This window comes from Macrobrachium nipponense, chromosome 15 (assembly GCF_015104395.2).
Source record: "Macrobrachium nipponense isolate FS-2020 chromosome 15, ASM1510439v2, whole genome shotgun sequence".
Lineage (NCBI taxonomy): Eukaryota > Metazoa > Arthropoda > Malacostraca > Decapoda > Palaemonidae > Macrobrachium > Macrobrachium nipponense.
Genome location: NC_087208.1, coordinates 24,848,200 through 24,871,045, shown reverse-complemented (window position 1 = coordinate 24,871,045; position 22,846 = coordinate 24,848,200). Strand labels below are relative to the sequence as shown.

General features: G+C 37.4%; 1 pseudogene; it reads left to right on the top strand.

Annotated features, from left to right (window-relative positions):
- Positions 1 to 941: 941 nt before the first annotated feature.
- LOC135227040 (3-hydroxyisobutyrate dehydrogenase, mitochondrial-like) lies at positions 942 to 22,224 on the top strand (annotated as a pseudogene).
- Positions 22,225 to 22,846: the final 622 nt, after the last annotated feature.

Below are 22,846 nucleotides of genomic sequence, written 5' to 3'. Positions count from 1 at the left end.
CTCTACTTTGCACTTGCTCCTTGGTTTTTCAATACCTCTTCCATATAGGTATGCTACACGAATTTCAAACTTTCTAGGCTCATCCTCCTCCTCTTTCCGCCCAATGTTTCGGAATTTGCACTTTTTTCCACCAACTTATCATACTCCGTTTTCTTCATGTGCCCAAACCATTTCATTATACTCCAATCTATCTTTTCATCCATTCAGACCTTTCACCATTTATTCCTGTTTCTACATTTCTCCGCCTTCCAATTAATCTTATGTCACATATAGTAGCTACCACCACACAAACAATAATCATTTCAACAACTTCAGCTATTTTTCTTTTGCATACACTCAACAACCTCACACTGTGCCTATAAAGGAAAGTTGACTCAACATTCCAACTCTACTTTCCTCCGCCTATTTTAGATTAATTTAAAAAATAACTTTTTTCATGGCCACTTTATTTGCATTGCATTGAAGATATATTAAGCAAAGGTATATGAACCAACAAAAACTCATTTGAATAATGTGCTACATAGCAACTACGGTTAACCAAGGCCTCTGGTAAAACGGAAAAATGATAAGACACCCGATTTTAGAACGAAGATTACACAGTAGCTAATGCGAATTCTCCAACTGAACAGATAGACGTCACTGGTAAGAGATCTATTGAGCGGTGGTGCCATCCATCTTCTTTATTATTATTATTATTATTATTATTATTATTATTATTATTATTATTATTATTATTATTGAAGATTAAAGATTTGTTTTATCATTCATTGTAATTATATAACGCAAAATTAAGTCATTGAAATTCAGCGTTCGTTTGTCTTTAACACAAGAATTTTCGACGTAAGGATGAGAAGCTGTGTGGTGGAATTATGTTTAAAATTCACAGTTGAAGTGGCTGATCAGTGATACATGCAAATTTATCAAAATATAATCAATAAGGTTTCTTAGTATGATCCATGTCAGTCAGATGTTCTCCAAAGTTTAACACAATTCAAGAAATATTTCCACTTAATCGGTGCTACTTTGGCCTGTTGTCTACTCGTCACAAACTTGAAGGTGCTAGTACTAAACACCGTATGGTAAATGTAATTTGTCGACCACAATCTAGAAATGGGTGCATACACATATACTTCACTAATCCCTATTGCATTTCATTCCTAAGATCACAATTTTTAAACTATCGGAAAATCGGTTGGAAAAGAAGTCATTGCTTTCTAACTGTTTTTGTTTCTTGTTCACGCAATTCTTGTGCGGGGTTTTCTTAGTTGAATGCAATAAGATGTTAACAGGACCTTTGGGTACCCTTGCTTTGATCTTATTACAGGTCCCTATTTGTCCCTACCACATAACAACCATAGGTTCCTTCCTTTCTGTCGCCGCTTCTTATGTGGATTTGTTCCTATGATTTAATACTCAGTTCTGTATATTCTTTCTTAGCATCTTCTATTTTCACTGCCTCAGCTGTGCCTAGAAATTTGTGTGGTTAAGGACGGCAAAGTTTGTTGAATTTCTATATCATACTTTTGCCTATAGAATTTCTTCATCAGTTTAAAGTAGAAATCTAAATAACCAATCTCTCGTTTCTTTCAGTTATCATGTTCACGGGTGTCAAATTAACCACTGGTGTAAACATAGGTCTACGATGGCTGGGACGCGGAATTGCCACAGCCACCAAGTCCACCAAATTGGGAGTTGTTGGCTGCGGAAATGTGGGTACGTTCTCTTTCTTCTTGTAGCACCAGCGAGAGGTAAATAATGTTATTTACTTCAAAAGCTTCGTGCATGTTTTATGCTTGTGCATTTCATTATTATTTACTTAACGTTTCCAAATAAGCATCCAGTTTTCTGTTTAACTCTGTTGTTTTTCATGAAGAGGATATATCTATATATAAGTAAAATAAAATCAGAGTACTCAAATTTCAAATACACAGTTGTGCGATCTCTCTCTCTCTCTCGTCCAACCTAGATAAAAACTGCGCGTGTAGCCAATCTAACATCTTCCCCCTCCCCCGAGATTATGACATATGGGACAAATCTCATAACAAAGATGAGCATGGAATAGGATAATGTAACCCTGTCTGCAGACAAGACAGAACAATCAAGGCAATGGTACTACCAATAAATAACATAAAAGCGCTTAAAAAAAGTGGCCACCGTAATAATGACGTAATTTTGACAAGCAAACTAAGGTAAAATGTGCAAATGGAATAAAACATCACCCCATGAGAAAGCAAAAGGAAGTTATGGCATAATGTAGGCATGACTATACAATTATCTGCATGATAGAAATCAGAGCCCTCAGGGGCACAGCAATAGGGCGCAAGAATGATTAAATACTCCACGTATAAACATATCAATCAAGAGCCAAAATTCCCAGATATGTTCGTCAATCCGTCTCAGATGGTTAGCTTCTTACGCCATTAACTTTTGCTTCAGTTTCCTTGTCTGTTGTGCCGATAGGTGTCTTGCAAGTCCTTGAGCTTTCTAGCTCTTAGAAATAGGGTCACTGTCATCTAGCCTCAATTTTCTTCTTCTTCTTTCCCACCGTTATCGCTACATTAAGGGGTCGGTTGCCTGATGCGCCTTCACCACAGCCCTCTATCATAGGCATCATCCCCCACCAAACTTCTTCTATCCATATCTTTCTTCCCTTTATCTCGCCATCTAATTCTTTGTCTCCCTCTCGATCTTCTTCCTCTAACAGGTTCTTCCTAAAACCTCTTCACCCACTCCTTGCCATCTATCCTCAACACATGCCCATACCATCTCAATCGTGACTCTCTTATCTACTCTGTTATCTTTACTAGGCCTGCTTTTCTTCTTATCTCATCATTTTCCAATCTCTCAAGCAGCGATATTCCCATAAGCCACCTCAGCATTCTCATCTCTGTTCCCTCAAGCTTTACTTCCTCTTTTCTTCTTAAAACCCATGTTTCCGATCCATACAATAACACTGGTCTTATCACTTGCTATAGATCTTAACTTTTAGCTTGATTGGCATTTTCTTATCACATATTACTCCAGCTACATCTTTCCACTTCCCCCACGCCACTTTTATCCTACAGTCAACTTCAGCCTCGCATCCTCCCTCTTGGCGTAAGGTAGATCCTAAGTATTTAAACTTTTCTGCCTGTTTTATAATCGAGCCTCTTTTTTCTTGTATTACTATTTTGTCTCTATCTTCTCTACAGCTCACCAAAACCGTTGTTTTATTCACATTCACCTTTAAGCCACCCTACTCTAAAGACTCCTGCCACTCTCCAACCCTTCCCTGTATGTCCTCCTCATCTTCAGCAATAATCACCCAGATCATCGGCGTACAACAATTCCCACAACACTTCATTCCTGATCTCTTTACTCTTCAGTGCCCTGCATGCAGGTCTGCAGCCACTTGATGGTAGAACCCTTTTGGAAGTGCAATCTTTCCCTGATGGCAGGAAACAGCTGGGGATACAGCAGGTGCTTTCTTTGAGTGCCATTCTCCTGCTGTAACTCTGGCTAACTCCTGCTCAAGTGCATCAGAAGAGGCAATGCCAGTTACTGTCATTTCCTCTCTACATGGAATTTATATTTCAGGGTCGTCTCTTTCAAGATGAATAGCCTTGGGGTGACGACACCTCTCTGTCGTCTGTCGCCACATAGCTTGGCAGACAGGCTGTGACCCAAGACAATCATTAGGTTTAGACACCTCATTAGGAAGAGTTTACCTTTTTCAAGGAACCATTTTGCTGCGAGGGCCTTACCCTCAACTACAGTGTATCCACCTTTAGCTTGTGTAAGATGCGTCTTCCACATGAAGTAAATGCCTTTTACTTCTACGGGATAAGTGGTGTTGGCAGTGAGGCAAATGTAGTGCCATTGTAGGATGATGAAAGGCTATTCCCTCCAGGTTGTAGGACAGGACTTCTCATATGTGAACCGGAGTCTAGCCACCTTTTACATGATGTCCTGGATATCATATGAAAGGCCTGAGGCAGTTGCGCTAGGATACAACCATGTATTTTGTTACTAACTAGTTCTTTCTACTCTGAAATATATATATATATATATATATATATATATATATATATATATATATATATATCTATATATATATAGACATCAGAGGTTACCGAAACTCAGTAGATCAGTTAAGGAGTTTATTATGAGATACGTTTCGTGTCATCCTGACACATCATCAGTCTGTAATGTAAATCAATTCACATTTATAAAAATATAATTAAAGTTTACATGTTATTTTAAAGGAAAATATAAAATACTAAAGTTATTCATAAAACGTATAGTTAAAAGTTAAAAATACTACTTATTTAAAAGGTGACATTAAAATTGTAAAAGAAATTTAGCATTAAAAAGGAATATTAACCTTAATAAAGCGAAGGACAAGAAAGGAATGGCTGTAGGACCGCCGTTTGCCCAGATCTCGACTAAGCTAAGAAAAGTTGAGTAGAGGATTGACTAGAATTGAGGGAAGGAACGAGGTGCTTGATAGTATGACTCAAGTGTCGTTATATATTGGCTATGCTTGGTATTGTCAATTATCGAAAAATGTTTTTTGTTAATTTCAATTTTACAGAGAGCTGCATGATTTCTTAATATTAGAAAGTTCAGGATTGGTTATCCTCTGGCCAGTTCTGTAGCTTACTCCCAAATGACTGGAATATCGAACTTGCAACAAGCGTTTCGTCGATCCAACGTAAGTACCGGGACACCCCGGGCAAGTAAATTTGTAAATAATATTGGATCGCATAAACGGTTGCAAATTCTCTTTATGACCAAGAAGTGAGCCTATTTTGAGAGGTATTAACAGGTATTAAATTAACTTTGAGGCTTCCGAACTCTCTTTCAATAATTTTCTTGATACGGTCTCCTAATTTATTTTTGAAAAAATATGGAATAGTGGCGTATATGGGTAATTTTGGTTTTGGACATCAAATGAAGGGGTATTTTCCGTGAAGTTTAAGTTAAGTAATTTGTTTACCATTTTATAAAATACCTCCGTAGGGTACGAGTTAGTTAAAAAATAATCTTGTAAACATTCAATTTCCGTGTGGAAAGATTTCCAATCAGAAGCATACCTAAGTGCTCTAAAGACCAAAGTGGAGATGGCATTTAATTTAAAATTTATGAAGCACGAACTATAAAAATTATTCCCCATTCCTGTGAAGGTGTGCTTCCTATAGACAGAAGTATTAAACTTATTATTATCTCTGGTTATCTTGATATCTAAGAAAGGTAAGCAGTTATCTTTTTCAAGTTTCTATGGTAAAGTTTATGTTACTGTGCTGAGTATTCACGAACTCCAAAAAGGCATCAGCCTGCCATGCATGTCTAAGTAAAATAAAAGTATCATCTACATATCTCTTGTAAAAAGTTGGTTTAAAAAGGAACTTTGGGCATTCGGCTAAAAATTTTTTCTCTAAAAAATCCATAAACACATTGGCAAAAATCGGGGCTAAAGGGCACCCCATGGCCACGCCCTCGACCTGCGAGTACAGAAGACCATTAAAAACGAAAGCGGAATCTTGCACAGCAAGTTCCAATAATTGCTTAAACAAATTTCTATTAAAACCGTGGAAAGTGTCATCAGCATTTAAAAAAACTCTGTCTAAAATAATGTTAATTGTCTCTTCTAAAGGTACATTGGTAAATAAAGAGTCTACATCGAGACTAACCATATAGTGATCCGAGTCCTGCATGACAATAAGTTTCTGAAAGTCGAAGCCATTTTTTATTGTATGTTCAGGTTGAGGAGTTCATTAAGTAACGTAACAATGTATTTAGAGAGATTGTACGTTGGGCTATTATAAGAAGAAACAATTGGTCGGATAGGACAGCCCTCTTTGTGAATTTTTGGGAGACCATATAAAACGCTAAAGGATGACCCTGTAACAAAAAGTTTTTGATACGTTTCTTCCGTTATGATTTTCTGATTTTTTAGTTTCCTCAAGAATCTCTTGTTTTATCTTCTCGTTTAAAGATTTCTAAAAAGCTAGGTTCACCTAAATATTTAAATTTAGAAGTATCAGAAAGTATTGTTGTAACCTTGTTTACGTAGTCTTGTTTATTGAGGATAACCACTTTTACCTTTGCCTTTATCAGGTCTGCATATTATAATATCTTCTTGCTCTTTCAAGGACTTAAGTATTTTCATATCCTCTCTTTTGAAAAAGGTGTCCACTTTACCTTTAGGCGCTCTTATATGTGTCATGCAAAGCAGTTGACATTCTCTGTTGCAAGTTACTCAAATTGTCAGTTAAGTTAAGACCCTTGAGTCTGCTCGAAACAAGACCTCGAACGGAAAATAAAAATGAGCAAAACCTGGTCTATAGGACGGAAGGCAGAAGTCCAGACCAAAAGACAGAATAAATTCTTCCCTTTTTTGTTTGATAAAATATAGCTAGACAATATTAAAAAATACAAATTATTTCTAGAGCTAAAATTAGGAATATGAACACCCAGTGCTTCAAGTTTTCTTTGGTGGCGGGCATGTACATTGCTGATAAATTTGTTGATAAATTCACAAAATAACTTTTTGTACAAAATCTTATCTAAAAATGACATATTATTAATAACGCAGTTTGTAGATGTGAGAGTCCGCATTTAATTTTTCAACAGTACGCAATTTAAGATCGATTTCTTAAGATAGAAGCTCCTCCAATGCCTTTTGGTAGAATTCGGTGTTGTAAAGGGCAGTCTTGTATAGTTTGAAGCGAAGGAATCTGGGGTACACTCCGTTGATCTGACAATACTGCAGGAACTCGACATCACATCTGGACTTTTCAAGTTTTAGTGTAGTTTTTTTCAAGATTCCTCGAAAGTTGAAGTATCTCCAAGGGATAACGGTTGTTCAAGATCTGGGCAAAATTTGAATCCTACGTAGGCGAGCTTGAAGATAAACAGGAAGGCAAACAACAGGCGGAACATCTCGGAGGTGTGTGGACATCAAAAGGTGCGAACATGTAGACATCAGAGGGTTACCGAAACTCAGTAGATCAGTTAAGGAGTTTATATGAGATACGTTTCGTGTCATCCTGACACATCATCAGTCTGTAATGTAAAATCAATTCACATTTATAAAAAATATAATTAAAGTTTACATGTTATTTTAAAAGGAAAATATAAAATACTAAAGTTATTCATAAAACGTATAGTTAAAAGTTAAAAATACTAAAATTATTTAAAAGGTGACATTAAAATTGTAGAAATTTAGCATTAAAAAGGAATATTAACCTTAATAAAGCGAAGGACAAGAAAGGAATGGCTGTAGGACCGCCGTTTGCCCAGATCTCGACTAAGCTAAGAAAAGTTGAGTAGAGGATTGACTAGAATTGAGGGAAGGAACGAGGTGCTTGATATGTAAAGACTCAAGTGTCGTTATATATTGGCTATGCTTGGTATTGTCAATTATCGAAAAATGTTTTTTGTTAATTTCAATTTTACAGAGAGCTGCATGATTTCTTATATTAGAAAGTTCAGGATTGGTTATCCTCTGGCCAGTTCTGTAGCTTACTCCCAAATGACTGGAATATCGAACTTGCAACAAGCGTTTCGTCGATCCAACGTAAGTACCGGGACACCCCGGGCAAGTAAATTTGTAAATAATATTGGATCGCATAAACGGTTGCAAATTCTGTCACATCTACAAACTGCGTTATTTAATAATATGTCATTTTTAGATAAGATTTTGTACAAAAAGTTATTTTGTGAATTTATCAACAAATTTATCAGCAATGTACATGCCCGCCCGCCACCAAAGAAAACTTGAAGCACTGGGTGTTCATATTCCTAATTTTAGCTCTAGAAATAATTGTATTTTTAATATGTCTAGCTATATTTTATCAAAAAGGGAAGAATTTATTCTGTCTTTTGGTCTGGACTTCTGCCTTCCGTCCTATAGACCAGGTTTTGCTCATTTTTATTTTCCGTTCGAGGTCTTGTTTCAGAGACTCAAGGTCTTAACTTAACTGACAATTTGAGTAACTTGCAACAGAAAGAATGTCAACTGCTTTGCATGACACATATAAGAGCGCTAAGGTAAAGTGGACACCTTTTTTTCAAAAGAAAAAGAGGATATGAAAATACTTAAGTCCTTGAAAGAGCAAGAAGATATTATAATATGCAGACCTGATAAAGGCCCAAAGGTGTGGTTTCCTCAATAAACAAGACTACGTAACAAGGTTTACAACAATACTTTCTGATACTTCTAAATTTAAATATTTAGGTGAACCTAGCTTTTTAGAAATCTTTAAACGAGAAGATAAATTAACAGATTCTTGAGGAAACTAAAAAATCAGAAAATCATAACGGAAGAAACGTATCAAAAACTTTTTGTTACAGGGTCATCCTTTAGCGTTTTATATGGTCTCCCAAAAAATTCACAAAGAGGGCTGTCCTGATCCGACCAAATTTTTTGTTTCTTTCCCCCTTTTATAATAGCCCACGTATCTCTCTAAATACATTGTTACGTTACTTAATGAACTCCCTCAACCTGAACATACAATAAAAAAATGGCTTCGACTTTCAGAAACTTATTGTCATGCAGGACTCGGATCACTATATGGTTAGTCTCGATGTAGACTCTTTATTTACCAATGTACCTTAGAAGAGACAATTAACATTATTTTAGACAGAGTTTTTTTAAATGCTGATGACACTTTCCACGGTTTTAATAGAAATTTGTTTAAGCAATTATTGGAACTTGCTGTGCAAGATTCCGCTTTCGTTTTTTAATGGTCTTCTGTACTCGCAGGTCGAGGGCGTGGCCGATGGGGTGCCCTTTAGCCCCGATTTTTGCCAATGTGTTTATGGATTTTTTAGAGAAAAAATTTTTAGCCGAATGCCCAAGTTCTTTTAAACCAACTTTTTACAAGAGATATGTAGATGATACTTTTATTTTACTTAGACATGCATGGCAGGCTGATGCTTTTGGAGTTCGTGAATACTCAGCACAGTAACATAAACTTTACCATAGAAACTGAAAAAGATAACTGCTTACCTTTCTTAGATATCAAGATAACCAGAGATAATAATAAGTTTAATACTTCTGTCTATAGGAAGCACACCATTCACAGGAATGGGGAATAATTTTTATAGTTCGTGCTTCATAAATTTTAAATTAAATGCCATCTCCACTTTGGTCTTTAGAGCACTTAGGTATGCTTCTGATTGGAAATCTTTCCACACGGAAATTGAATGTTTACAAGATTATTTTTTAACTAACTCGTACCCTACGGAGGTATTTTATAAAATGGTAAACAAATTACTTAACTTAAACTTCACGGAAAATACCCCTTCATTTGATGTACCAAAATTACCCATATACGCCACTATTCCATATTTTTTCAAAAATAAATTAGGAGACCGTATCAAGAAAATTATTGAAAGAGAGTTCGGAAGCCTCAAAGTTAATTTAATACTGTTAATCCTCTCAAAATAGGCTCACTTCTTGGTCATAAAGAGAATTTGCAACCGTTTATGCGATCCAATATTATTTACAAATTTACTTGCCCGGGGTGTCCCGGTACTTACGTTGGATCGACGAAACGCTTGTTGCAAGTTCGATATTCCAGTCATTTGGGAGTAAGCTACAGAACTGGCCAGAGGATAACCAATCCTGAACTTTCTAATATAAGAAATCATGCAGCTCTCTGTAAAATTGAAATTAACAAAAAACATTTTTCGATAATTGACAATACCAAGCATAGCCAATATATAACGACACTTGAGTCTTTACATATCAAGCACCTCGTTCCTTCCCTCAATTCTAGTCAATCCTCTACTCAACTTTTCTTAGCTTAGTCGAGAATCTGGGCCCAAAACCCCCCCCTTCCGGTCCTCCACATCCCATTCCTTTCATTGTCCTTCGCTTTATTAAGGTTAATATTCCTTTTTAATGCTAAATTTCTACAATTTTAATGTCACCTTTTAAATAATTTTAGTATTTTTAACTTTTAACTATACGTTTTATGAATAACTTTAGTATTTTATATTTTCCTTTTAAAATAACATGTAAACTTTAATTTATATTTTTTATAAATGTGAATTGATTTTACATTACAGGACTGATGATGTGTCAGGATGACACTAAACGTATCTCATAATAAACTCCTTAACTGATCTACTGAGTTTCGGTAACCCTCTGATGTCTACATGTTCGCACTTTTGATATATATATATTACATCATATATATATGTCTCAGCCCAGTCTCTTTGACCTCCAGGTGGCTGATAAATCTCCACTTTGCACCTCTAGGTAACTGTGTGCGAGAATTTTTGGAAGGTTCTATCTTAAACTTTACTGGTCTGTGTTTGCTAGGTTATTCCAGAGGGCTTGAAATATCTGTTACTGTTCTGACAGCATTGCATGAGCTTATCATAAGGTGTTTTGTGCCAGCTTGGCTGCGGTTGCTACATGTAGGTCTCATAGTCGTCTGTGCCCACTGGGTAGCTAAAAAATTGTTTGAAAATAACCCACCGTGCCACGTAAAACCTGCAAGGAAGACCATATGACTGTGAGCCTATGTGGGCGGAGAGAGAGAGAGAGGGTGACTGCCTTGTTAGCTGATTTGAGATCTGTGCAACCTAAGAGCAATGCGCAGGTAAATCTGACAAAACTAAATTTAACTTCAGTAAGATATTTAAAGAGGCCATAAATAATTTATGTGTAAACATTTCTATGATCAATTATTTACAATTACAAATATTCCAGCATTCATACTGATTTCAGTTCTAGCTACCGGTGATGATTGTTCCACACAGAGAGAGAGAGAGAGAGAGAGAGAGAGAGAGAGAGAGAGAGAGAGAGAGAGAGAGAGAGAGAGAGGTGGCAATTAGTATTTTCACGATTAACCAATTGTGCAACGAGGCTAGAATTGACAATTATAATTCACCATATTTTATCCAACCTAACGGAAATATCATTCTATTAATATAATTCCGATACATTTATTCGGTAGGAAACGCTGTTGCTAATAACTTGCTGATTAAAGGCTACCCAGTCGTGGCAGCCTTCGATACAAGTCAGGCCCAGCTTGAAAAGATGCCTAAAGGAATTGCCCATGCCAAGACGCCAAGGGAAGTCGTAGATATGGTCGATGTTGTAATCACTGGTAAGTAGAATAAAGCTATTTCTGTCTTTAACTTGTGGACATCTCGTTTGCTGTGGTTTTGCTTCGGGGTGATTCCGTTTATTGCAATGGTAATATTTTGAATTCCCTTTTGTTTCCGAAAGAAGGATGGAACGACTCATCCATATTGGCAATTTTATCGTCACTCCTTTTCTTCTTGTTTGCATTGGCCATGCCTTGATAAGGCTCTGGGTCGCATGTATTATTCGTCTACAACAGAAAGTTCTTTCATGAGTGCTAAGGACAACCATGGTGACTAGGTCAGTCTAATTTTGGACAGAACATCCTCTACAACTGGATTTTGCCATCAGAACCAGTAAGAAATGCTGCATGGCTCAGCATTAATTACTGACAAGACATGATAAAAATGATAAGGAAGAAAATGTAGGTTTGGTCATGGGAGAGGCAAATAGATGTGTTTAGTACTAATCCTGTGACACCACCACGCTTAACACACTGGAGTAACGGCAAACAACTGGTAATTTGATTCTTAATTTTTACTTATTTATTATTATTATGTTTTTTTTTTTTTTTGGGGGGGGGGAGGGGGGGGGGAATCATCCTATTTTGAGTTTATCTTACCCAAGGTTGAACTGATGGGTGCCAGGGTGGACACGCTTAGAAGTTAAGGGGGGGCTGTTCATAAAACTAAACAAAGTGAACAGTGTGAATCTAAGTGTTTTACCATTTATTATGGCAGCAACATTGTGATACTTATCAATGAGATGTTTACAAAGTATTCACTGAGAAAGAGCAATGCATTTCCCTGTAGATGTTGACACGAATTTTCTTAATTATAACGAAGAATGGGTTATCTTTGCCACTTTCGTACTTTCTGAAGAGTTATTGGTGTTTTTCACAGGACTTCCGCGACCCCCAAATGTGAAAGCTGCAGCAGAGGGACCAGATGGAATTCTAGCCGGACTGACAACAGATAAAGTTTGGATAGATCACTCCACTACTGACTACGAACAGACCCTGGTAAGAAATCTTATTGACCGTGATGGTAAGTTTGTGCGCGAATTTCAAATAATCCTCCAAACTATTCAAATCTGATTATCCAATTTAGACGATAAAAATTAATTTTTATTCATTCTAGAAGATAATAGATGACTAATTTGCACAAAGGAAACTGGATCCCACATAAGGACCCTTCAGCTTTAGTCCTAATTCTGGACTACCCGTACGTAGTGCCGTTAGTGCACCTTATGGGAATTATTTAAGGTTATTTGCATCGTCCCTTCAGCCCCTTGCTGCAACCTCTTTCATTCCTTTTACTGTAGTCCCATTCGTATTCTCTTTCATCTTACTGTCCACCCTCTCTAACAATTGATTCATAGCAACTGCGAGGTTTTCCTCCTGTTAACCTTTTTACCATCAATTTCCTTGTCAGCACTAAATGACCTCATATGCTCCAGCGCTTGGCCTTTGGTCCAAATTCTATATTCTATTCTAATTCTGCACTCCAGCGAGAACTGGTTATTGTTGAAACAGGTATTGATTTTACCGTATTAAGTCCGCGTACTGAAGTTTTTCTCTATTCATAATTGTTCTGTTTTATTGTCCAAGGAGTACAATGATCAAGCCAAGTCTCAAGGAAGTCAGTTCTGGAAGCCCCTATCACCGGAGGCTTAGAGGCGCTGAAGAAGGCGCAGATGGTGGTCCACCTCGGGGGAGACCCAGGCGTTGCTGATGCCATGACGCCTATACTAGAAGTAGGTATCAGGGATTTCTGAATGCCGAATAAGTATGCATGACGATATATATTATATATATATATATATAATTATATATAAATATATATATATATAATATATATATGTATATATATATCTATATATATATATATATATATATATATATATATATATATATATATATATATATAATGACTGGTAAAAATGTTCTGGTATAACAAAATTCCATCTAATAAAAGGAGCCCATAAAAACACCAAAATACAGAGAGAAAAATACTATATTTCAGAGACTGCTGTCTCCCTTTTCAGATAGATGAATGAGAAAAGTTACAGAAAAGGTGGTATTTATACCAAGAGGTCCATCCACAGGTAAGCCAATTTAGGTCACTCCCACTGATAACCTTCCTTTAATCTTCATAAGCGTCAATTGAATGAAAACCTGGTCAACGATATCTGAGTCCCATGCTCCCTTTGAGATAATCATTACCTGCCTCTCTTTGATCTGGGCTGATTTCATCATTTGACTCTTGTACCGGAGTTGCCTGCTATAAATTATATGTGACAAATTCCAGTTTATACTATGGTTATGATAATTTATATGGTTGAAAATAACTGGGTTTAAATTTGATGCTGGGCACTAATGTGTTTAATTTTAATGATTTCTTTTCAAAATTAAACGCACTAGTGCCCAGCATCAAATTTAAAGATGAATGGGAAACAGACAACAAAATCCCTTTTCTTGATGTTTTGACAATCAGACACGACAGAATACAAATTTACCATATACAGAAAACCAACGTTCTCACTTTCATACATTCACTACTTTAGCTATCATGACATTCCTATCAAGATAGGCGTAGCCAGCAACCTATTCTTAAGAGCCTTACGAATTTGTTCTCCAGATTTCCTGGAAAAAGGATTTGAACTAATTTCGTCTTTAAGGTATCCTGACCATATAATTGAAAAGCAATTCACAAAGCAAACATAATTTTCTACCGACCCCCTCAAGACAAGACCAGAGACACCCCCAACAATAAAATTAAAATTAAAATTCCACACCTGGACAGGATTAAGACGGTGACCCAGACCCTTGGGAAATCTTACCCTTTTGCATTTACTTACCCAAATACCTTAGCCAAATCCCTGATTAACGTCCAACAAAAGACATCCCCCAAGGACACTGGCATTTACGAAATCCCATGCCTGGACTGTGAACAATCTTACATCAGATTTACAGGAAAATCGCTTCCCCAGAGATTAATACAGAACAAACGGTTAGTTAGGTATGGACAACAGAACTCAGTTATTTTCAACCATATAAATGAACATAACCATAGTATAAACTGGAATTTGTCACATATAATTTATAGCAGGCAACTCCGGTACAAGAGTCAAATGATGAAATCAGCCCAGATCAAAGAGAGGCAGGTAATGATTATCTCAAAGGGAGCATGGGACTCAGATATCGTTGACCAGGTTTTCATTCAATTGACGCTTAAGAAGATTAAAGGAAGGTTATCAGTGGGAGTGACCTAAATTGGCTTACCTGTGGATGGACCTCTTGGTATAAATACCACCTTTTCTGTAACTTTTCTCATTCATCTACCTGAAAAGGGAGACAGCAGTCTCTGAAATATAGTATTTTTCTCTCTGTATTTTGGTGTTTTTATGGGCTCCTTTATTAGATATATATTTAATTATGTGCTTTTTGATTCTTTAAGCTAGCAAAATGGTCTTTTATCTGGTAATAAAGCTGGAAAAAGGAGGGATCCAACCATAACAACCATACCCTTTAAATTCGAAGTAGTTTTCAAAACCTACAAATATTACCCTCAACTGAGAATGAATTCAGAAACCGGAAATGAGGGTATTTCTAGAAAATCTTCGTTGGAAATCCAAATATTGGAGTTCAGCGGGGAAAGCTGGGAATTAGTGAGAATAGCAAACCAAGTTGAGGAATTAGTAGTTGAACTAGAATAGGTAACCGATGCTTCGGCGCCGATGTTGTTGTTGATCATCAGAATAACTGCCCTGGCCAAGAAGAACCGGTAACCAGTTAGACGTTCCAGCTGACTGTCAGCGGCCAGCGGGACTTTCATCAGAAAACGACGCCAATGCCTGATCTATGTTTGACGACCGGTTCCATAGGTCATGAACAACTTCGCTTGTTTTGGAGTCCCTTTATGTTTACTTGGTTGGGGTGTTACATCAATGCGTTCAGATTGAAAAGGGGATTCGAACAGATTCCCGAAAGCTATCTGTGCAGATCTATCTTCAAATATATGTACATATACATGCATAACTGGATTTGTTGCTCCACTAGAATTGGTATTGTGACATCACGGCGGACTTATGTGGCGTAGTCGGTTTCAACAGTTGCTGTGGTGTTCCAAAGTTGAAGAGATGGATAACTATACATACTAGAACCTGAGCGATGGGTTTTCTCCTTTTATAAATAAAACTGAGTCATTATCCTCTTCTCTGATAGCCCTTTATTTCGGTTCCTGTCACTGAAAGTTCCCTCTAAAGAAAGACGACGACACGGCCGTCACATTGGTGACTTTCGACAATACCGTCCTGGACATGGCGGGTAAATCCTCTTGATAGGTTAGGTCTAGTCATCTCAATATAGAAGCCTAGTGAGGCCTACATTCCTCTCTCGGCACTTGTGTTTATATGTGGGTTTTTGTTTTCTTTAAATAAAAAAAAAAAAATTGTGCAAGCTTTGCCTGTCCGTCGGCCCTCATATCTTAAAATGTACTGAGCCTAGAGGGCTGCAAGTTGATCACCCTTTAATCTTCAAACATACCAAACTGCAGCCCTCTAGCCGTAGTAGTTTTGATTTTTATCGAAGGTTAAAGTTAGCCATATTTTAACTCTGGCAGCGATATAAGTAACAACAACATATGCCACCATCGGACCATGGCTGAGTTTCATGGACCACGGCTAAGAGTTTTATGGGCCATGGCTGAGGCCACCACTGGACAGAAAACTCGATTGCACCGAGGAAACTTCGGTGCATTTTTTACTTGTTTCCTCTTCAGCTCGGCATAATGGGACATCTTCCTTGAAAATTTTTTTGAAATGTGTCACCGATGTAATTGAAGTAGATGACAGAAGTGTCCATATCTTGAAGAAAAAATACACCAGGGGACCCATTACGATGCTTTCTGTTACCTGTACCTATATAAGGAACTCAGGCGTCAGAAGAGAGCCAAGAAAAATCTTCGAGGTCTTATCTGGGGATGTTGATAGAAGGAGGAGGTGCGCATTTGTGAAGATCTGTGTCAAGGCAGACATTCAAAGTGATGGCCACCAACTCAGGGCACTGCCCCTGCTTTGACTCTACCATTGGCCTTGCATCCACTGTCATATCCTCACCTACTGTAGCAGTTGGGCTCTTACCCACAAGAACCTCAGCAAGAAGACAAACAGCTTGTTGATAACACCTACTTTACGTTTTTCCCAATTGCTTGAAAATGCAAGTTAAAATTTAACGCTATTTGTCATTGCTGGTCGCTTCAATAAAAGAGGTTAATGTGTCGACATCAGTATTTGATGGATCAAGTATTGAAAAACTGAGTATCATGAAGTCTCACGAATATCTGTACATCTTTTAACCTAAGCCACAACTCTTACTTCAATCCAGGCTTCCTACAGCGGCATTTTCTACGTGGGACCAATTGGCTCAGCGATGCTGGTGAAAGTCGTGTCTAATATGTTGGCTTGTGTCAACGTGGTAGCCATGGGGGAGGTCCTCATGTTGGGTGAGTTGCCTTCCTCTCTACATTAAGACAAGGTCTCAGGATTTCAAAATTTATTTATTTATTATGTGTAAACTTGATTAAGTATTGTAAGTACAACCGCGGAAGCTCTTACACAAGAATTGTCTTCCTGGACAAAATATTCACATTTCCTTGGTTTTTGCTTGAGAAAGTAATATTGGTAATATTGAATAAATGAATATCTCGCTGAATAAATGAATAGCATTGACTAGAGAAATACATTTGATTGAAGCAGTTATCAATGCCCATAGCTTTAGGTTTCGTAAACCATCTTGTTCCGTGATCACAAAGGGCGCTCTGTATAATTACTTCACTTTCAATCAGAATTGCTTCGTAGCCCTGAGGGGGTTGATATATCAGTATTTATTACTTAATTATCAATTGGAGGTATTTTGCACCATCATGATATAAAATTCGAATTGTAATTAAAATTGATCTTACCAAAGGTAAGTAATTATAATCTCCTTTGGTACGATCTTTTATATATACTAACACATTATATATATTCCTTTAACAGCCAAGAAAGCAGACGTGGACCTGAAGACATTTTGGAATGCGATTCGCCTGAGCGCTGGAGGTAGTTTTGTCTGGGAAACCGGAGCCCCTGTGGTGTTCAATGGAACCTACGATCCCGGATTTACTATGGCTCTTCTATGTAAAGATTTACAGCTTGGTTATAACATGGCCAGAAAATTTGAGGTAGGTTGTTGACCCTTTCTTTCAGTGTCTTTTTATCAAGTTCAGGTTAGGCCTATATTTGTGCGTGTGAAGTGAACTTCAATAGCAGCAGTGTTGTCACTTTGAAGTGAGCCAAATCCCACAGATATGATAATTTTCCCCCACAAAAATCCACAAAACTAAAGTAATTCCTACAAAAAATTCCACAAATATAGAAACAAAACTGAAGTGAATACAGTGCTTTTACTCTATGAAAATTACAATATCTTAACAATTTAACATCAATGAAATCGAAAACCAAAAAATAAATTGACTTGAATTTTCTTAAACCAAAAAATATTTATATATTAATTTACGTGCGAAATAAGCAGATTAAGTAAAATTTCAACTTATCTACTCATACTCGGTCTCAAGAGCAATAATCTCTTCATCTCTCAACTCACCATATCATCATATGGCTCGAATTTTGTGCAAGATTCAAAATGATGAGCTAGTCCATACCTTATCGGCAAAATTGCTTCCACTGACTGAACACTCAGACGATTTCTCAGTTTGGAATGAACAACATTCATTTGTGAAAACATTCGCTCAACTGAAGCGTTTGAAAAAGGAAGAGAAAGTAGTGCTAATGCAAGAGCAGAAATATTTAGAAACATTTTTTTCTCCAGGTGAGTTTCTTCTCTCACTGACCTCTGCCCAAAAATCTACAACATTACCCAGGCAAGTCTGAGGCCACTGCTTAAGTCCAGTAACACTCCATTCATTCTCCAAACCATCTATATCTTCAAATGTTGACCTATACTTAGCACCAATTGGGGCAATAGATTCCTTTGCCTGGGATGTAGCTATGAGAGGGCGAAACCTCTTCATCATAATTATAATATCAGCATTTTCTGGTAACCTTTTTTGAACTTGAGTTATGAGTTCAATCACAAAGGTTTTACAACGCTGTTTTACATTGGTCACTTGATCCTTGTCTAGTGCACAAGCATTAGAAATTGTGAGGAAACCATAACCATAGCTCACATGTTCGAGAGAGAAAATATGATACAGAAATTTGAGCTTAGGCAAGTTCCCATCTGAACATTTTGACAGGTGACTTGGTTCCACTACAACCTGCATAAGGCACCGGTACATTGCGATGAGATCTTGCGTAATCTTCGTTACATCTGCATTCTTTGACTGAATTCTCTGTTAACCTTCACAATTTCATTCAGAGATTTTCTAAGAAATATAAAGTACAACTTGTTTTGGTCATCTTTGTAAGCATTACTTAATATTATGGATATGCTACAGCATTCTATGGAGGAAGACAATTCAAAATGAAGTTTTAACACTTCACACTGATCAATAATGACTTTTTCAGCCTCCAACCGTGCTAACAATCCAGGTACCTTTTTTGGAAGTGTGTTTTTCAGCACTTTGTAGATATTTTGATACTCTAACTCTCTTTGGGCTTTTAGAAAACCAAGAATGTGTTTCTCTAACCATGGAATCTAAGATTGGAAGGTATTCAGAGGCTTTACTATAGTAGATTCACATCAACCGTGCATTTGATGCCTAGGCCAGTCCCTTACCACGCTCCTGATTGGCTGTTGGTAAGCCAATCACAGGGCTGGGAACTCTCAGTCTCTCTCTCGAGTTCACATGGGTAGGATCTATGTTTGACCTCTCCTGAGGTATACGTCTTTCAGGAGAGGTGGAACATACATCCTGCCCATATGAACTCTCGAGAGAGACAGAGTTTCCAGTCAAAGAATGCAGATGTAACGAAGATTACGCAAGATCTCATCGCAATGTACCGGTGCCTTATGCAGATTGTAGTGGAACCAAGTCACCTGTCAAAATGTTCAGATGGGAACTTGCCTAAGCTCAAATTTCTGTATCATATTTTCTCTCTCGAACATGTGAGCTATGGTTATGGTTTCCTCACAATTTCTAATGCTTGGGCACTAGACAAGGATCAAGTGACCTATGAATCTACTATAGCAGCGAGGTGAAGGGAATGACACACCCATCTAAACAGCGTTAAGTCTGTATTATCATCTCTTAACAATTTAGAGAGAGAATGGATTTGCCCAACCATCAAACTGTCTCCATCAGTTTCTGATCCTATCATTTTCCATATATCAAGGCCATCCTCAGCCAACAACCTTTAAGTCCCATAAAGTGTATTAGCTGTTGCATCCTTTATATGCACCAAGCGATAAAAAGTATCAACTATTGATCCTTTATTGGCACTGAAAAAACGAATGCTTAGACCAAGACATGAAACATTAGCCTCGTCAATACTTTCATCTACAATTAAGCTGAGGCACTGTTCATCTATTTCATTTCTCAATTTTTTAGCAAAGAATAACATGTTTCTGCAAGCGAGCACATTTTGAAAGATACAATTTAAATTGCTTTAGTGTACTAGAATTTCTATCTGGTAAAATTTCACCCAAATGGTCGATTGATAATGTTGAACTGTTCAGCTATGTATACAGCTAATTTTAACTCTGCTACCTTCACTGAATCTCTCGTAATGGGGCGCATGGGTTCTGTCATAGATCTCCGACTCTTACTTCCAGAAGACTTCATACTATCCATGTGCTTTTTACTAGAAGCATGTCCCAAGCGACATAATGTGTGCTTAAAAGGAATTTCCACATATCTTACAAAAAGCTTTCGTTTCATCTCCTAAACTGGTTACAACTAACCTAGAGGCAAAACCGGAAATTTCTTTGTTAGACTCCTTTATTGCCGTAAACAGACATAGCTTGCTTTACAACAGAAACACTTGATGAGAGAGAGAGAGAGAGAGAGAGAGAGAGAGAGAGAGAGAGAGAGAGAGAGAGAGAGAGAGCGCATTGTTTAAAAAGGAAGACAACGTTTTACCAAGGGTTTAAATGTTTTCAACAATTGATGTCGTTTGATACACACACATATATATGTTAAATTTAATTTTCCTGCTTATCGCAGTACTATATATTAGCTTTTATAGTTCCAAGAGATATCTATGAAGTATGGCAGTTACATTTTTATAACTTTGAAGTCTAGTTTCCTTAATTAAAGCAACTTTTGAACATCTGGATAAAAACTTGCCTTTAAAACGTTGGTCATTTTCCCATATCCTGCGATACCACTGGCTATGTAACTTCTGTGTAGTTTTGTCACACTTATTTGGAGCACACCGACTAATAAACTATAGTATTAAATATGAAGCTGTAGGTATACTAATCACCAATATGCATACCGGTATCTGACCAAAAGTGTCAAGTCCAACTCTAACTCTCTTATTACACAACCGAATTGGGTCTCATATTTACCGAAACGGCCCAGGAAACGACCCTAGATATGTTTTTTATAATTGTAAATTTGTTTAATTACCGGGTATATTTGTTTTAAAATTGTAAACGTGTTTAAACAGTGATTAAACATGACATAGGTTGAAGGGCAAACTTGGAACTTTAATTGATATCATGAAGCTGTATATTAATCTCTAATATACATTAAGTCCAATTCCAATTTATAAATGAAAGTCACTCAGTCAGATTCCTTGTTCGCAAGGGAGCTGAATAACTAAAATAGCAGCATACAATGTTGATGAATGAAGTAAGATCACGTGACGTGGTGAAAGGAATTTCCCGGACTTCTTGTCTCTCAACATTAAGCTGTGTGAAAGAGAGAAAAGAGCACTTCATGTGTTACATACCTAGTCAAGTATGTAAGTTTGCTATGATTTCAACTATACTGTTTAGAAGTTTGTACACGGATCCTCGTTTTGAGTTAATGTGTTTTTCCACATTTATTGTATTTTGTTCAGGTGCCGATGGAGATGAACCACTTAGCCCTCAGCGTCTACCTCCGCAGCATGTATCAGTTCGGAGCAGAAGCCGGATGTTACGTTCCTCCGAAAACTCATGAAATGGCCCTCGGTGAGAGTCTCAACATTCCTGGTTTCGAGAACTGGACGTATGAGAACAAAATCCATGATGGATCGCTCATTGTCTCGCATAATGGCATCGATTAGATTCAAGTCCGTTTCCCGCTCACAATGTAACCGTGACCACGGTCTAGGTATATTTATACCTAGACCGTGACCGTGACGATGGTTATACGGAAGATTTGCGAGTGGAGTTTCGACGTCGGTTTCAAGGAGCGTAATATCTTTTTATCATGATAATAAAGTTTTGAGCTCTTTTATATTTTCAATTCTTCATTTTAAAGTCACCTGTACTTTGCATATTAAGCCCCATTACACATGCGCGGGATGTTGCTCCTATATCAGCCTTTAAGGAACCGTGGAATGAAAATGAAAAATTAAGGTTCTGGTGCAACAGCCGATGCCATAAGAAAATGAAAAATTTTCAGAAAAGTAATAAAACTCAAAAGGAAGAAATCTTCGGTGCAATCGAGTTTCCTGTACAGCGTATAATCAAGGCTACCAAAAATAGGTCTTATCTTTCGGTGGTCTGGGTAATGCTGTATGAGCCGCGTCCCATGAAACTTTAACCATGCCCCGGTGTATATAGTTGCCAGACGAACGATTATGGCTGACTTTAAATAAAAATAAAAAAATACTGAGAATAGGAGGACTGTAATTTGGTGTGTTTGATGATGGGAGGTTGGATGATCAACATACCAATTTGCAGCCCCTTATCCTTAGTGATTTTCAAGACCTGAAGGGGGCAGAAAAAGTGTGGACGGACAGACAAAGCTTACTTACTGTTCTATTTTGATAATACTTTATGTGCATGTTCCAGGTGGATATACCAACATTCTGTAAGACCGAATTTCTATTCAAGACTGTAGTTTCTCACCGACCACCAACTAAACTCTTGTACAATGGACACTAATTTTCACATTTTTTTTTTCAATTTCATAAAATCATTTATTTTCCCTGTAGGATGATAAAACTCACAGAGAATATGCGTCATTATAGTGCTAATAATGCCTGATAATTTCATTAGCCTGTCTTGATTAGTGTATTTTTGGCAAATATTTTTACGATCGGCACCCCTACAGACTGGTGCAAACTAGAGCCTACCCTTATGGAGTGGGGTCGGGGGCTGGACCTGGGAGCAGGAGACTGGTGTCGACGATCTGGTGCCTCTTCCCCAACTAATGGTGGTTTGCTGGTTGCTCCAGTCTCTAACCTGGTCCAGACTTTGATCTTGAAGAGACAGTTTTTTTGTGTCAGTGTAAGGTCATGTGACATTGCGTTGTTTGATCCATGGAAAATGTGTTCACAACACTTGAGGCGATACTTGGATATCGTCGTTTCATCATTCTCGAACGTTTCCTAATAGGCCTTCTACAAGTGGTGCACACTTATAAGATGTTACAACGAGCTGTCCATATTGCTGACAAAAGAAGCACACAAGAGGTTCTGGAGTGCATTCTACTGTGAGAAATAACTCCTTAGTATGAGTCATACATTTGGCGAGAAATGCGACTTCTAACCGTCTTTGACTGCGCCTTGTATCTTGTCTTGCACATAGAAGTTGAAAGGGGTTCACTCTTACGGTCCAGTGTAAACATGCATTAGTGATCTCTTCATTTGGATTTAACGTTG